The following is a 15084-nucleotide window of genomic DNA, read 5'->3' as shown; positions in this document are numbered from 1 at the left end:
CCAGACTGATCAGTTTAACACAACAGTGAATAGGCTGAGTGGCAGCCGAAGATCAGTGATCAAGTCTCCGCTGAGGTGAACCGAGTAGACGTTGACCTCATTTTATAGACGACTTGTGTGCCATATCGGATTAACAAAGTTTTCCAGGTCGGATACTTTCTGAGTGACAGAGTCCAGTTCTCAACCTGAAATTCTTGGGCCCTTAGGTTTTTGTGGATTTATCTTCAGGGTCTGAGAGTCCTCCACCTTCATTTTTAAATGTTGTCATTTTTAAATGTTGTCATTCCTTGTGGGGGTAATCTTTAAAAATTAATACAAGTGCCCTTCATTTTTAAATGTTGTCATTTTTAAATGTTGTCATTCCTTGTGGGGGTAATCTTTAAAAATTAATACAAGTGCCCTTCTCTTCCGTATGACCACCTCGTATTTGAGTACCGCCACATAACTTCTGTGCTCACATCCGGGTGCCCACAGAAAGTGATGAACTTTACATTGCACTTTTAAATGTAGCATAGATTAGGAAATACAAGAACACACAAAGAAGAAGAGTTCATTCGCTTATAATTCTATTTTGGCATACACTTTCGCATTATTTCACTCTGCATTTATCCCTGATCTACCCCACCCCCTTTAAGTGAGCCCAACCTCCATGTCCGCTCAGTCACGAATCCAGTACGCTTTGTCATTACCAATATCTGTACTTCCACCCGAGTCTCAGCTTCAAGTGTGCCCCTCTCTGACAACCACCTCCTACAATTACATCTCACTTCCTCTAGGACCCTCCCTTCAGCTGTCTTCAGAGCCACAGGGGCCTCTAGTCAGTCCACTGACCCTATCTGCCATCTTTCCAATGTCAGCATCACCCCTCACTCCCTTACTCCCTCTTTACCCAGCTAGAGTCCGTGTGTCATCATTAAACTCACTCTCTTGCCCCAACCCTCAACACCCTTGCCTTTCCTTCGGTCCTAGAATCCAGACTGGTTAATCGTATATGTCTGCTTCCTCCACGTTTGTACTGGAATTCTTGGTTAGGGCTGGTGTAAAACCTCAATGTTGCAGGCTGGGCTCACTTGAAGCCGATGACCACAAACCTCCAATAGGTGTTCAGTGTTTCCTGGAAATTGTGTGACATTTCCCTAGTTCTGTCACCCTTTTGCTTTCTCAGACTATTTTAAACCTTCTTTTGTCTGCTCAGACCACTATGATCCTCCACACCCCTCACTTTCATTTGATGGTCTGTCTCACTCATTTCTCTAAGCAAAGTGATCAGAAGAGACTTCCACCTTCCATCACCAAGTCTCCCCACCCACAGGCACCTTAACCCTCATTCACTGGTTTCTCTCCCATCAACAGTGGGTGAGCTGCCCGTGTTACTCCGAAGAGTCAGTGCCTTGTGCAGGAAACATGCCATCCTGCTTACTCAAAGATGTCACCTGCACAGCCCTCCCTCTATCTCCTTTCTTCTCTGTTATCCTTCCCCTCTCTCCCATGTCATCCCCCTGAGCATACAAAACACGCTGTAATTTCTCCTTCCTTCAAAACAGAAAACAAAACAAAACTGAAACCCTCCAAAGCCTATCTTCCATCAGATGCTCAGAAGCAAACTCTGAGAGGAGGTTCTTGTGCCAGTGATTTGTTCAGGAGTGCTCTGGGGAGAAACCAGCAGGGAGTAGGAAGCAGGACAGGGGAAGGGAGGAGACAGGCAAGGCTGAGGCCACACCAATGCTATCTCTGCAGCAAAATCATCCATGGAGGGGCTTCCCTGGTGGCACAGTGGTTAAGAATCCGCCTGCCAATGCAGGGGACACGGGTTTGAGCCCTGGTCCGGGAAGATCTCACATGCCGCAGAGCAACTAAGCCTGTGCGCCACAACTACTGAGCCTGAGCTCTAGAGCCCGTGCGCCACAACAAGAGAAGCCACTGCAATGAGAAGCCCGTGCACCGCAATGAATAGTAGGCCCCACTCCCCGCAACTAGAGAAAGCCCACGCTCAGCAAGGACGACCCAGCACAGCCAAAAATAAAAACAAATAAATTAATTAATTAAAAAAAAATCTTCCTTGGAACCCCTCTACCAGAGGCCAGGGAGCGAGGCTTTCTTCTTCCCTCAGCACCCCATCCTTGGCTAAGAGCTGCCCCAGGTGGGGGACCCTCCCAGCTGGCAAGCTGCTGGGGGTAGCAGTGGGGAGGGGTAGGGTGGGGAGCACAGGGGGATTTCAGAAGGTGGGAGGAGATCTGTGAGGAGGACTGACATCACCCCCTGTGTTCCTCTTGACCCCACGTCATTTTGTCTTCCCATCCTCAGGTCTGTCCAATATTTGCATGGCCTGGGAAACAGGAAAATCTGAGGCCTATAAATCACATGTACGAATACAAATAGCCAATAAACTGTTCTGCTTGGGACTTCCCTGGTGGCACAGTGGTTAAGAATCCACCTGCCAATGCAGGGGACATGGGTTTGAACCCCAGTCCAGGAAGATCCCACATGCCGCGGAGCAACTAAGCCCGTGTGCCACAACTACTGAGCCTGCACTCTAGAGCCCGCGAGCCACAACTACTGAGCCCGTGTGCTACAACTACTGTAGGCCGCTCTCCCTAGAGCCCGTGCTCCGCAACAAGAGAAGCCACCACAATGAGAAGCTCGTGCACCACAACAAAGAGTAGCCCCCCAACTTGCCGCAACTAGAGAAAGCCCATGGGGCTTCCGTGGTTAAGAATCCGCCTGCCAATGCAGGCGACATGGGTTTGAGCCCTGGTCGGGGAAGATCCCACATGCTGTGGAGCAGCTAAGCCCGTGCATCACAACTACTGAGCCTGTGCTCTAGGGCCTGTGAGCCACAGCTACTGAGCCTGCATGCCACAACTACTGAAGCCCGTGCACCTAGAGCTTGTGCTCCGCAACAAGCGAAGCCACCGCAATGAGAAGCCTGCGCACCACAACGAAGAGTAGCCCCCGCTCACCACAACTAGAGAAAGCCCGCATGCAGCAACGAAGACAGAACGCAGACAAAAATAAATAAATAAATTTATTAAAAAAAAAAAAGAAGCTCAATACTACATCTGATCCCTACATTGCTGCTTATTTCACCACTTGAAAGACTCTTCACCACCCCCACGCTTTCCCCACTCATGCCCTTCCCCACTCACACCCCAGCTCTGGCCACCATGCCAGGAGACAGTTAGTTGGTTTTGGCTAGAGGCTCCTTGTGCTGCCAAATTAGTAACTCCAGCCCTTGGGTCTAGCCACGTGCTGAGGCTGGAAATGACGACTCGGTGAGAGTGACAGAGAGGTGTTACTGTTCCCATTTTACAGATAAGAAAATCAAGGCTCATAGATGCTAAGCAATGAACAAGGTCACACTGCTAGAAAGTGGGAAGGACCAGACTTGAACTCTATTTAGTTGAGCTCCAAGTCCACAATCCTGACCTTCCTGTCTTCACCACACTGCCCTTGTGAAAATATTCCCTGAGGGACAGAAGCCTACAAAAGGTAATTTGCACCCTATCTCAGTTCCTGGAGATGGGAGTCTGACCTCTCCACTCGAGTTATCACCATGAAATGTCTAGGACAAGCCAATATAATCCACAGTTTCAGGCCTGTGAGAAATGGACGTCGCCCAGCTTAAAGATAGAATGAAAACGGGCAGTTTTATTACTTACAAGAAACATGATTCATTCTGCCAGTAATTGGAAGCACAGCTGTCTGGTAGAAGAGTTAGGCTGATTCAACTCCTCCTCAGGCTCCGGCACTGCCTCCTTAGGTCCAAGGTCCCTGTGAGAAATAAATCCATTTCCCCCTTTTTGCTCTTCGTGTTCAGTAGGAAGTTGCAGTTTCTGGGAAGGACAATGAAAATAATTCCGCGGCTGGAAGAGAACACATGTGAGGGCACTGAACAGGCTCTCAGATCTCAACAACCTCCCCTCCCAGCTCCACCCTGGCTCTGACACCAGACACTCTGTGCACAGGCAGGGCAGCATTTAATAGTCTTGTCCGGAGTCCACGGTACCTGAGAGGCACCGTGCCCTGAAGCAAGATGAGAGCCTGACCCCTTGCCGCAAGCACCACTGTTCTATTTTGGAACCACAGAGTTTAGAATTCTCAACCTATCACCCCTCTACACTCTCTCTTATTGTTCCTACTTTTGTTACATGTGTATATGTGCTCATCGCTTTCCTTTCACCATCAACATCTTTTAGAAATTCCTATTTTCTTTATTTGGAAAATATGATACAAACAAGTAGTAAACAATTTAAACACTACAGAAGGATACACAGGAAAAAGTAAACTTCACACTGACCCCTGTCCCGCAAGCCCCCAGTTCCTTCCACAGAGGTAATTACTGTTTCCAATATTTTGAATATTCTTTCTGAGACGTTTTATTCTTATAGAAGCGTGTGTCTGTGTCCTTCCCTCATTTCCTTGCCTCCCAAATGTTAGCAGACTCTTCTGTACCTTGGTTTTCTAATTGAACATATCTCAGAGGCTGTTCTATATCAGAACATATAGGTCGCTCTGATCTTTTTTTCTTTGAAAGGGCAAATAAGACATTTTTTAACTTTTTATTTTATATTAGAGTATAGTTGATTAACAATGTGTTGGCTTCAGGTATACAGCAAAGTGATTCAGTTATACATATCCATGTATCTATTCTTTTTCAAATTCTTTTCCCATTTAGGTTGTTACAGAATGTTGAGCAGAGTTCCCTGTGCTACACAGTAGGTCCTTGTCGGTTATCCATTTTAAATATAGGAGTCTTTACATGTCCATCCCAAACTCCGTAACTATCCCTCCCCCCACCCTTCCCCCCTGGTAACCATAAGCTCATTCTCTAAGTCTGTGAGTCTGTTTCTGTTTTGTAAATAAGTTTGTGTCATTTCTTTTTGGACTCCACAACATTTCTCTTTCTCTGTCTGACTTACTTCACTCAGTATGACAATTTCTAAGTCCATCCATGTTGCTGCAAATGGCGTTATTGCATTCTTTTTAATGGCTAAGTAATATTCTTGTATATATGTACCACATCTTTATCCATTCCTCTGACAGTGGACATTTAGGTTGCTTCCATGTCTTGGCTATTGTAAACAGTGCTGCAATGGACATTGGGGTATATGTATCCTTTTTTTTTTTTGTACTCTGACTATTCCATCCTGTTTATGATTTAAGTAGCCCCCTATAGGGATTGCAAATTTCGTAAGGGCAGAAATCAGATCTTATTTATCCTTTGTTTCCTATACTCCAACCTAAGGCAGTGCTTTGCACCAAGGGATAAGTCAGAATGAACATAAACCACAAACACATCCATTCATGAAAATTGGGGAAACAGCTCTTATTTATTCCTAGTTCTGAGTTCTGACACCTGATGCTTTGCTGTACTTAAAATGGGCTAGTTCTCATTCAGCTTCCCTCTCAGCCACACCACCATCCAACACGTACTAAGCTCTGCCATGTGTCAGGCAGTTAGAAGACCTATGGATGCAAGAAATGTCCCTGCCCTCTAGGAAATTATAATCTGACTGGGGAGAGAAAAAAGGTATATATATATATATATATATGTATTTTGGGGGATGGGTGGGGCAAAAGTGAAATAACAAAGTAATCAAAAAAGAATGGGTAAATTTAAAAAATGGTCTTAGGACAACTGGCTCTCCTCCTGCAAGGAAACAAAATTAAATGTCTACCTCAGACCATGCACACAAACACAAAAATTCTAAGGATATAAATGTTAACACAAAAGTATAAAGGTATTAAAAGAAATATAGGAAATAAAAAATCAGAGAAAGTTTCACTAAGCAAAACATAAAAGCCAGAAATCATAAATGAAAAGATTGATACATTTGACTTCATAAAAATATAAAACTTTTTTTAAATTTTATTTTATTTATTTATTTTTGCTGTGTTGGGTCTTTGTTTCTGTGCGAGGGCTTTCTCCAGTTGTGGCAAGTGGGGGCCACTCTTTTTTTTTTTTTTTTTACATCTTTATTGGAGTATAATTGCTTTACAATGGTGTGTTAGTTTCTGCTTTATAACAAAGTGAATCAGTTATACATATGTTCCCATATCTCTTCCCTCTTGAGTCTCCCTCCCTCCCACCCTCCCTATCCCACCCCTCCAGGCGGTCACAAAGCACCAAGCTGATCTCCCTGTGCTATGCGGCTGCTTCCCACTAGCTATCTATTTTACATTTAGTAGTGTATATATGTTCATGCCACTTTCTTCACTTTGTCACAGCTTACCCTTCCCCGTCCCCATAATCTCAAGTCCATTCTCTAGTAGGTCTGTGTCTTTATTCCTGTCTTACCCCTAGGTTCTTCATGACGTTTTGTTTTCTTACATTCCATATATATGTGTTAGCATACGGCGGGAGCCACTCTTCATCTCGGTGCATGGGCCTCTCACTATTGCGGCCTCTCTTGTTGTGGAGCACGGCTCTAGACGCGCAGGCTCAGTAGTTGTGGCGCACAGGCCTAGTTGCTCTGCGGCATGTGGGATCCTCCCAGACCAGGGCTCGAACCTATGTCCCCTGCATTAGCAGGCAGATTCTCAACAACTGCGCCACCAGGGAAGCCCTAAAACTTCTTATAATCAAAGACACGAAGCCTGCATTAAAAGATGGGCAATGGGAGGAGCTTCAAGATGGCGAAAGAGTAAGATGCGGAGATCACCTTCCTCCCCACAAATACATCAGAAATACATCTACATGTGGAACAACTCCTACAGAACACCTACAGATGAATGGATAAAGAAGATGTGGTACATATATACAATGGAATATTACTCAGCTATAAAAAGGAATGAAATTGGGTCATTTGTAGAGATATGGATGGCCCTAGAGTCTGTCATACAAAGTGAAGCAAGTCAGAAAGAGAAAAACAAATATCATATATTAACACATGTATGTGGAATCTAGAAAAATAGTACAGACGAACCTATTTCCAGGGCAGGAATAGGGATGCAGATATAGAGAACAGAAGTGTGGACATGGGGGAAAGGGGAGGGTGGGATGAATTGGGAGACTAGATTTGACATAAGTACACTACCATGTGTAAAACAGATAGCTAGTGGGAACATGTGGTCTAGAACAGAGAGCTCAGCTTGGTGCTCTGTGATGACCTAGATGGGCAGGATGGGAGGGAGGTCCAAGAGGGAGGGGATATATGTATACATACAGCTGATTCACTTCCTTGTACAGCAGAAACTAATACAACATTGTAAAGCAGCTATACTTCAATAAAAAACAGTTTTCTCCAAAGGAAAAAAAAAAAAAAAAAAGATGGGCAATGAAGTTTGGGAAGATGAAAAAGTTTGGAGATGGACAGTGCGTGGTTGCACAACAGTGTTAATGTACTTAATGCCACTGAACTGTACATTTAAAAATGGTTTAAATGGCAAATTTTATGTTACATGTATTTTACCACAATAAAAAAAGACATGCAATAAATGAGGAGAAAATATTTGCTATTTAAATAACTAAGGATGAAGGTCTCTAATAAAATTTGTAAAACTAAACATACTTTTAGGAATGAACTGAGGAGGAATTTCTATGAATCAGAAAGAAAGTGACAAAAAGTTCAACCGCATGTGATTAAAGGCTGGAATCCTGCCAATCTATGTGGTTGTGTTAAGAAAGATTTACCAGGCAGAAGTATACTTTTGTTAACATCTTTCTCCATGATCACAAGTTCTAAACTAGCTACAGCCAAAATAATAGTTTTATGTTTAAGTTAAAATTCTATCTACAGATTTGATTTATCAATGAGATATTTTGGCAGTATTTTCTTTTTCATTATTAAAAATTCACCTGTATCGTTATCATGAAAAAAAAGTTCAACTGCAAAATGAATAAAGCATATGAACAAGTATTTCATAGAAGAAATAAAAATGAACAATAAAGTTATGAAAAGTTCAATCTCCCTAGTAATTGCACAAAATGAACTAAAACAATGAGATACTACCCCTCAGATTAATAAAAGTTAAAGAAAAAAAAAGATTGGAAAGGGTGTAAGGAAATGGGCACTTTTATGTGTTGGAAATATAAATTGGTGCAGCCTTTTAGGGAAATCAATTTCACCATATCTTTCAAAAATTTAATTGTACAATTCTACGACAGAGCAATTCATTCCTCTTCCAGGAATTTTCCCAGAAACAGTCATGTTCAAAAAACACATGTTCAGTACAGCACCCTGTATAATAGCCCAAATTGGAAACTACCCACAAACTACCCAAAATGAAAACTATTCCTTACATAGAGGAATAGCTAAGTAAATTTTACAAGTATATGATGATGTACTAGGCATGAATTAAAAGAATGAATTAGGATTTTATGTACAGACCTGGAATGATGCCCATTATATCTTGATAAGCAAAAAGAAAGGAAGCTATAATAAGTAGTATAACCCCTAACTGAATATATATACTATATATATATATATATATATATATATATTAGAGTCCAGTCAGAGATGGAAACCACATCTGTAATTTCATTTGAAAGGGAAAATTTAATTGGAAGAATGATTAACCAGTTAAATAAGGTTAACTGCTCAAGGTAAAATATCTCTAGAGCTGAGGACGAGTACCCAAGGAAGGAAGAAGTTTGGAAGACTTCTCCCCAAGACCCCAAGTTTGGGAATCAGAACTGGTAAAAGAAGGGACTTCCCTGGCAGTCCAGGGGTTAAGACTCCATGCTTCCACTGTAGGGGCCATGGGTTTGATCCCTGGTAGGGGGACTAAGATCCTGCATGCTGAGGGGCAAAAAAAAAAAAAAAAAAAAAGAACTGGTTGAAGATGTGGCTGAGCCCACAGACGTTAGAGAAGTTCCCGAGGGGGATCACGGGCCAGAGCTCGTCTGTAGTCGGCAAGCGGGGCTGGTGAGCAGGGGGCTGCCCACTGGGGCCGATACAGTTCTCGGCAGGAGGCCCCAGGAGGAGCAGCCCCAGCCAGGAAGAGAAATCTCTCCTTCCGCTCTCGCTCACCCTGGTCCTCCAGTGCCCTCTACCTACAAAGCCTAAGAGTGTGCCAGCTGGCAAAAGAGATATTTTACACGATGTAGCTACAGTGTCACCACGCCAGACTAAGAAGAGGAGATTTGAGCTGAGAGGCAATACATTGATTGACTCTGGCATGGTATACTGACCCTGCTTCTGTAAATGAAATGGTATATATGGCATATATAATGGCATAGCATCTATGGTATGTGCATAGATGCTATAATAATATTTGTTCACACTTATTATGTATTTACTCAACATGCCAGGAACTGTTCTAAATATTTTGCAAGTATTTCATTTCCATAATCACCCTCAAATGCAGGAGTTGTTAATATCTCTACTCTATGAATGAGGAAACTGAAGCACTGAGCTGTTAAATAATTTGCCCAAGGTCACACAGCTAGCAAGTAGCAGAGCAAGAGTCATGATGGCTGTACAAACATAGAAAAGAGACTGAAAGAATCAAAATGTTAACAGTGGTGACCTCTCAAGGTGGCATCGAAGAGGCCATAGGAGAGGTTTTCACTTATTTTTTTGGCCACGTGCACGGCTTGTGGGATCTCAGTTCCCCCACCAGGGATAGAACCCAGCCCCTGCAGTGAAAGCGCAGAGTCCTAACCACTGGACCACCAGGGAATTCCTGGTTTTCACGTTTTTATCGGTGCTTTAAATAAATAAATAAGTACAGTGATAAACTACTGCTTTTTATTTTGTTTTTGTATCTGTGGGAGGGATTTTGGGGGGGGGGAATGTTGTATTTTTCAAAGAAGTAACTAAAATAATTGATAAATGACAACTCTTGGTGCCAGACAGTAAGAAACAAGTGAATCAGCAGAACTGCAGGCAGCGTGGGAGGGAGGGGGCGGCAGTGGCCCGAGCGAAGGATGGGAAGAGGTTGAGTCACCGTGAGCGCTGGTTTCTGGTTCCCATTGTGTCTGGTGTGATCTGTCACTGGTTATCCGTGCTGAGCTTCCTGCCTGCCCTCCCGACCCCAAGAGCTTCAGAGTGTAGGTGACTGTGGCTGCCTGAGGGAATTAGCATTTATGGAGCTCTTGTAAGAGAACATCCGTAAGCGCAACTCCCCAGGGCAACCTTATCAGGTAGTCATTTTTTTATCTCTATTTCCCACGTGAAAAGACCAAGACTCAGGAGAGCAAAGGAAGGTGTCCAGGTCCTCGGCAACAGGCAGAGCTGAACGCAGCTCTGCCTAATTCCAGAGTCCACGCTCACCCAGCTGCTTTCAATATGCACAGTAAAAGACTAGGCTTCTTTCCCCAACTGCCTGCTTTTAGAAGGCTGACCCTGGTGGCTGACATAGCAACTTTAGATCCTTCCCCAGAGACTGAGGGCTGCAGGTCAAGTTGTCAGTAGAGGGAGAGCCAGGCCAGAGGTGCTGACATTGGCTTTCAACGCACCGTCCCCCCTCCTTCCTTCTAGGAGCAGCCCCTGGGCATGCCCGTTATATCTTGATAAGTCCACGTTCAGGCTGTGTGGGGTTGGGCCCCGGCAGACTGCGCGCAGCTGGCCACTTGAACTTTGGGAGCGTTGACATGAGCCTGGAATTTCCAGAGGAAACTGTGGGGGATGAGACGTGGTGGAGGCCGCTGCTGTGCTCAGTCCAGATATGGAGGCACTGACTAGAGTTGGTGCCGACGGGAACCCACCCACCCACTAATAACTAGAGTGGTTATTAGTCCACTCTAGTTACCAGCCTGCTGTGTATGCATGGTGGAGGGTGGCGTTTAGCCAAGTTCTTGTAGGAACTGGTGCCCTGAAGCGTGGGACCCAACAACAGAAGAGGGACCACCAATGATACTGGGTGGTGCACAGTCATTATGCATTAAACACCAGTGGGTTGCACAGTGAAAAGTTATCCTCTTTATAATTCTCTTACATCATCAGGAAAAAAATCCACTGTCACAGCCAATATATCTATTATGTCTCAAAATATGCTCCTTTCCCTTTTTGACCAAGGAGAGAGTAGGCAATAGTATCTAGCTAGAGCTTAGTAAACAGCGTTACATTTTCATTCTATTTATTTTTACAGCTCATTTTCTGTAGCAAATGTAATGTTTTTCCATTTCTGGTAGTGATGTAAAATTTCCTTTTTTTTTATTTTTTAGATTTATTTATTTAGGCCATGCCACTTGGCATGTGGGATCTTACTTCCCTGACCAGGGATCAAACCTGTGCCCCCTGCATTGGGAGTGTGGAGTCTCAACCACTGGACTGCCAGGGAAGTCCCCCAATTTCCTTTTTAATAACATTTATTTGTCAATTTTTATTTAAGTAAAGAAAGGGAACCAGTTAAAAATTAGATAAATAAAAGAACGAGTAAATGGAAAATATGAAAAAAGTTGTTGAAGTCATTCAGGAATGACTGAAGTGGGCAACTTGGTGCCTGCCATTCATGATAAAGCCAGGCTGCTCTGAGAGGAAGCACCTAAATGGCCCAGCTGATGATTTAGCTGTGGAAGCCCAGAATCTTTAGGGGAAAGTTCTGGAATGAGCCTTGGTTAGAGAGCAGTGATTTTAGGATAATATCAAGGAGTTCTTATTTTATTTTTTTGGCCGCACTGCACAGCACGTGGGAATCTTAGTTCACCCCACCAGGTGTCAAACCCATGCCCCCTGCAGTGGAAGCACGGAGTCTTAACCACTGGACCTCCAGGGAGGTCCCAAGGAGTTCTTTTATATCTGAGTCTCACTGCACATGTTCTTTTTCAGTCTGGGAGACTGTAAAATATGGGAACAGAGCAGACTACCAACAATTGACAGGAAGTCTGGCTGATCTAGTTGAGTGCAAAGAAGTGGCTGGTAGCCGAGGAGGCATTTGTTTACCAGTGGGAGACCCCAAAGTCCCCACTTAACTGGTCCTTTTCCCCATGGTACCACTTGGGACATTTAAAGCTCTTTCTTCTGGTATAATTCTACATTTACATCTAGCATGCTTATACTTCTATCTCTTAATTAATCAACTTTGTCACATAGGTCAAGATCATTGTGTTATTTGAATCTCCTATAGCTCCACTGCTTTTTCTCTCTGTCTTGTCAGTTACTGAGAGAGGTGCATAAATATCACATACGATGACTGTGGACTGTCTACTTCTCATTTTAGTTCTGACCACTTTTGCTTTGTGTCTACTTGTTTGATGTTAGTATAATACTATCCTGATATTTTCAGTGTTTCAGTGTCTTTACACTTGAACTGTCTGTTGTAAGCAGTGTATTGTCAGTTTTGTTTTGTTTTTTTTTTTTTTGTTTTGTTTTGTTTTACAAAATCCAGTCCCATAAGTCTTTTCTTAAAATTAGAATTTTAGTCCATCTTTGTTTAATGTAATTATTTATATAATTATTTAAATAATGTATACGATTTGTATAATTTATATGTAGTTTTACAGTTTTACTTGTGTCTGATCCATAAACTTTTTTTGCTTATATCCCTGTACAAGAGCTATAAGCGTAAAGCATTTATATGTAGATTTATGTTTATATATACTTAAATTACATTATAATACATGAAATAAAATTTGGAAAAAATACAGAAGCAATACAAAACAAAGAAGAAGAATGGTGTGACATGATTTTTTCAATGAAAGAATAAATTGAGCTGAAAAAGTGTCCGTTGTTTCTACCCTCCACTTAAATCTTCATAGTCTTTGACTTTCTTCATCAGATTCCTAACCATTTGGAGTCTTTTCAATGTGTCTCAGTTTCTTTTCTCTGGTAGGGTCGTTTTCTCTATCTTTATGAAAACATCCAGCAAGGTCTAGGAGGAAAAACAGAAAATCAGGAGACCAGAAATGTCATATTTTTTTAAATGAAAACTTTTAATTGAAATATTATACAGATACTGAGGAATGCACAAGAATTATAAATGTACAGCTTAGATCATTTTCGTTTTTAGACAGTTTTTTTTTTTAACTTCCTTTTTTCTTTTCCAAACCAAGGATTTCACTACTTAAAAAAAAAAATAAAGTTTCAGGGCTTCCCTGGTGGTGCAGTGGTTGAGAATCCGTCTGCCAATGCAGGGGACATGGGTTCGAGCCCTGGTCTGGGAAGATCCCACATGCCTCGGAGCAACTAGGCCCGTGAGCCACAACTACTGAGTCTGCGCGTCTGGAGCTTGTGCTCCGCCACAAGAGAGGCCACGACAGTGAGAGGCCCTCACACCGCGATGAAGAGCGGTCCGCGCTCGCCGCAACTAGAGAAAGCCCTCGCACAGAAACGAAGGCACAACACAGCCAAAAATAATAAATAAATTAATAAATTAATTTAAAAAAATAAGTTTCAGGCGTCTATCTAGAACCTCTGCCCATTCTTCGATAGGGTTGTTTTGCTGTTGTTGTTGAGTTGCATGAGTTCTTTATATAGTATTGATATTACCTCCTTATCAGACATAAGATTTACAGATATCTTCTCCTATTCAGTAAGTTGCCTTTTCCTTTTGATGAGGTTTCCTTTGCTGTCCAGAATTTTTAGTTTGATTCTGGTCTTTTCTTTCTCTCTTCTCCTTCTGGGACCCATACAACAAGAACATTATTCTGCTTGATGTTGGCCCAACAGTCCTTAAGGTTTTTTTTCTTTCGGCTGCACCTTGTGGCTTGTGAGATCTCAGTTCCTCAACCAGGGATCGAACCCGAGCCCTTGGCATTGAAGGCACAGAGTCCTAACAACTGCACCGCCAGGGAATTTCCAAAGGTATATTCACTTTATACAATTCCTTTTTCGTTTTGCTGCTCTGAATGAGTTCCATTGCTTTGTCTTCCAGCTCACTGATTCATTCTACCTCACCCAGCCTGCTGTTAAACCCCTCTAGTGTATTTTCCAGTTCAGTTATAACTTCCATTTAGTACTTTCTTACACATCTTATCTCTTTGTTGAAGTTCTCACTGTGTTCATCCGTTATTCTCCCAAATGTGGTGAACATTTGGATGGCAAGTGCACCACATACCAGCCAGGTAGCAGTTAACCAGGAGGAACCATCATGAACCAAGCCCCTGGGTGGTCCAAGAGGTCTTTGTACCCGGGCCCCCATTGGGCTGGTGGAGGTGACGGCTCCTCCAGCAAGATGCCTGGTAGGCGGAGGGGCATTCCTGATACCTTTTCAAGGAGTTGTGAGAGCCCAGCTGGACAAGGCTTGTCCATTCCAGTATGTCTCCTGCCTGCCCACTCTTGTATCTCTATTTTACTGTGGATGGTCTTGAGTCACTCCCACCCAGGAATTTGAGGCCTCTGCTCAGCCCCACAACATGACTGGGATTTCTGGTCTTAAGATTAGTTCACGGCCATGGATCATAGACTTAGTATCCACCAATGCCCAATAATAGGCCAACAGTTGTCCCTCCAAGGGTGTGTACATTCCAGTTGACTCCAGGAGCTTATGTGTCCAAAAGCCCAACAGGAACCTATGACCTGCGGCACTGTCCTTCTGCCATAGGCTCCAATTTGCAAACAGGGAGATTGCTGAGACTCGTAATCAAATGGCAGATGTGGTTCTGTGTGGCCCAGGGGAAGGACAGCCTGGGTAGCCCATTGGAGGGTTTCCAGGGCACCCTGTTTGTCGGAAGTCTCACTCACACGTAGTGACCTTTCTGTTAAACTGATAGGTGGGTGCTGTCAAGATCCCACAGGGGGAATGTGAGCGAGTGAGTAGCTGAATAGTCCCACCGGTCACTGGGCCTTCTTTCTATTTGTTGGGGGCAGAGAGGACCAAAAGCTTGGCAACTGTTTCCTCTGAAATGAGAAGCCACGCCCCTTCCCAGATTATGTTCAGGGATTTCAGTTTGGTATTAGGACTCTGATGTGTCTGTGTTCATAGCCTAGTTGTGTTGCTGCATGTGGACCAACAGAGGGTCCAGTCCTTGCTGGGTTGTGCCCTGGTCTGAGCCCACCAGGAGGAGGCGTTAACAGCCTCCAGGAGCAGAGCTTTTCCACAGTAAGGATCCACCTGATGGCAGATAGCCCAGGAACTTAGGTCGCCTTGCGGAAGGATGTTAAAGGTATGTTGTAACCCATTTCACATAGAGGAAAACTGATCCCGATGATTGAGTGAGAAGGATGCTGAAAAAGGCATTTGCAATGTGAACTGTCACAT

Source organism: Pseudorca crassidens, chromosome 6 (genome assembly GCF_039906515.1).
Source record: "Pseudorca crassidens isolate mPseCra1 chromosome 6, mPseCra1.hap1, whole genome shotgun sequence".
Taxonomy (NCBI): Eukaryota; Metazoa; Chordata; class Mammalia; order Artiodactyla; family Delphinidae; genus Pseudorca; species Pseudorca crassidens.
The sequence above is the reverse complement of the archived record's forward strand: the minus strand, read 5'-3'. Positions refer to the sequence as shown.